Below are 3,337 nucleotides of genomic sequence, written 5' to 3'. Positions count from 1 at the left end.
ATAGTCTATTTCGTTATTTTATCCCAAAGTTTCAGTATGCATGCATCTATGGTCCATTTTATCTTAAAGAGTTTTATTTTGCCTTTAATGCTATTATCACTGCTATATACATTTTAAAATAATATTAGTATTAATTTTAAAAAAGAAAGTGTAGTCCATAAGCTGGTGTACTATACCACAAAAGGACTTAATGAGTTTGCTAATTCATTCAAATGGAAATGTGATAAATATGTGTGGGGATGGATTCTAAAGGTGTGGGATAATGGTGAAAAGAACAGAAAACTGTGTCAAGCTGAGTTTACTGATATAGGCCTTCTGAGTGCAGATTCTAGGTTTAATATCGAAACCTACTCCGAAAACAACAGAATGTTTGCTTGAATGTTTGGCTGAAGGATTTGTCAAAAGATGTCCTACGAAAAAGGAGATGGCGATGTCTGGTATCACTTGGCTTGATATTTATGAAAGGATTTTTAAGACTCAGAGAAATTGAGATGCTATAATGGGTAAAACTTAATCCTCCATGGTGGGAAGCTGCAGAAAACATGCATGCTCTTCACTAAGATGCGCAGAGGTGAGAAGGGCACCAGTACATATGAAGAGCTGTGCTTTCACCCTCTTTGTTGTTCCAGACCTTAGTGCCTGCAAAATTGGATGGATTAAGTGCAATGGCTTTAATTTGGTCTTGAGGCAGCAGGGGCCAGGTGAAAGCACTGAATCACTAAATGTTTATAGTACTTATCATAATGGGCAACACAGATAAAGGAATGCCCATAAAGGCCTAACCCATAATGATCAGCACAGGCAAAGTGAATTTTATGGTGGTATGACTCATACGGACCTTTGATATTGGCTAATCAATCACGGTGTTTCCATGTGTGAAATAAACAAGAAGCCTAGTGAATGTTTGATCTGTGTAAGTGGGAAAATTCTCAAAGAAATAAAGGAAAGGCTACATTGAATTGTGCCAGAAAAGAATCTTACCCTGTGAATCAATTTCCAGACTTGAGTCAGTTTGCAGACTAAAAACCCTTTGAATAATGGAATGGCCAGGTATGTTGTTCTCCCCCCCCCCCCCCAATACACACACACACAAAGGGCCTTGATAAAACACATAAAACTTTTACTTGTTAGCCTTTCTTCAGTTCTCCCCACCAAAGGAAAAACAGCATGGGGGAAAGGAAAAAAAAAATCAGACTTTCTGGGATCTATTGTATACTGGTTCTGTATTAATGTGGACTCCAGGAGGTCCTAAGAAATATTGCAGCCCTCCCTTTAAAGTTGGGGGTTATGGACTTCGGGTGATTAATGGAGTTTTGGCTGAAGTTCAACTCACAGTAGAGCAGGTCCCTAAACTCATCTTGTTCCCAGAATGTATAATTATTATAGATATACTTAGAAGTTGGCATAATTTCACATTACTTCCTTACCTGTGGAGTGGGTGGTTATTATGATTGGAAAGGCTAAATAGAAGTCTTTTGAGTTGCCTCTGTCAAGGAAAATATTCAGTCAAAAACAGAATTTCATCCCTGGTAGAACTACAGAAATTAGTGCCTTAAACAAGTACTTGGTGATGGCTATTCTTTTTTTTTTTTTTTTTTTTTTAAAAAGCACCACGGTTTGATTTTTAATAGTTTTTCACCAAACTATAACAATGTCATGTTCACGCCACAGAAAATTCAGCCCTCCAAAAGTCATGCAGAAAAATTAGATAACAGATTAAGAACACATACATTGAAAGTAGGCACAATATTTATAACAAATTTGCCTAAAATATGCAAAATTTCACTATGAAATGTCTCGATTTGTATGATTTAGTACTTATATTGTCCCGATTCAGCTGCCTGAATCTCTATTTTAGAATATCTATTTTTTTTAAAAAAATCAATTTCTACTCTAGAAACCAGTATTTGTATATCATCATATAAGCTATTTTGCCTTTCTTCAAGTTTTTTGGACTACACGATTAATACCTGGATTTCGGATATGAACACAAGCCTATGGTTATCAACAGCAGCAGGGTTGGGAGGATCTTCACAGGGGACTATGAATTCCTCGCTCACATTATTCTTAGAATAGAACCAAATATACAGGAACACCTTAGCTTCCCTTAGTTCTAACGCTGGAAACTGGCTCTGAACATGGTCCCTGCGCTCTTCTGTATTTACACAGACATGCTGACTTTGCAATCTATGCTTTGCAAGAGAGCAGGTAATTCTAGCACAGAAGAAACCATATAGTGAGGCATGGGTGATGATGTCAGCGGCACTCTTCCACTCTTGTTTATCCAGACCGTAGCTTTCAGTCCTGCATTGAGGCCTCCTTGTATATCGGTTTCCAGTGTGTCACCAACCATCACACAGTCACCTGGCTGCACTCCAAGAAGATCACAGCAGTGATAAAATATGGAAGGTGCTGGTTTCTCTTCCTTCTGTTCTCCGCCAATAACAATGGCATCAAAGTAAGACTGGCAGGCGCAGGCCTCGATCTTTTCCCTCTGAGTCTGTCTGTCACCATTTGTTAACAGGAGCAGGCGGACCTCTTTTCGAAGTTCAGTGAGCATGGCTTTGACATCGTCTGCTAGGATCATGTGCTGTAAGCGTGTAGATTTCCACAGGAAATAACATTCCTCCGCCAATTTCCTATTGTCAGCACCTCCTTTGGTTTCCTGGATTGCTTCTTCCCAGTGTGAAGTCCTCACATCTGTAATGCATGTACTATAGGGATGAAAGCACTCCTTGCTCAGTTTAACTTGAACTTTATCACAGATGATTTCAGCCTCTTCTTTGTAGTGGTATTTTGACTGTAAGAGCTTTATTACCTCCAACATGCCTCTCCTGCTCGCCCCGGCCGTGTCGATGAGTGTGTTGTCCAGGTCAAAGAAGACCGCGCGGACCCGACTCAGCCCCATAGCCTCGGCAACCCAAGCAGCGCGCGAGCCGCTTCTCGTGATGGCTATTCTTGGTTGTCAACTTGACTACATCTGGAACTAACAAAATCTAAAAATTAAAAGCACATCTGTGAGGTATTTTTCCTTAGTTTGAAGTAGGTAGATCCATTTATAATCTGGATCTTTGATATGAGAAGACATATACGTTCAATCTGGGATATACCTTCTACTGGAAGGCTATCTAAGGACATGGAAGAAAAGAGCTGTTTCTCATTGCCTATTTGCCCTCACCTTGCAAGTAAGGCCATTTATTCCTGGCATTAAGGCCTACTTCTTTGGGATTCTAGCATATACTGAAGAATTCCAATGTCATGGCCTGATTAACTACTATATTCTTGGACTTTCTATTTATAGCCAACCATACTTGGATTAGATGGACAGAATCATGTA

General features: G+C 39.5%; 1 pseudogene; it reads right to left on the bottom strand.

The window, feature by feature from the left end:
- Gm6741 (predicted gene 6741) lies at positions 1,603–2,944 on the bottom strand (annotated as a pseudogene).

The sequence above is a fragment of the Mus musculus genome, chromosome 17 (assembly GCF_000001635.26).
Source record: "Mus musculus strain C57BL/6J chromosome 17, GRCm38.p6 C57BL/6J".
In the NCBI taxonomy this organism is placed as follows: Eukaryota; Metazoa; Chordata; class Mammalia; order Rodentia; family Muridae; genus Mus; species Mus musculus.
The sequence above is the reverse complement of the archived record's forward strand: the minus strand, read 5'-3'. Positions and strand labels throughout refer to the sequence as shown.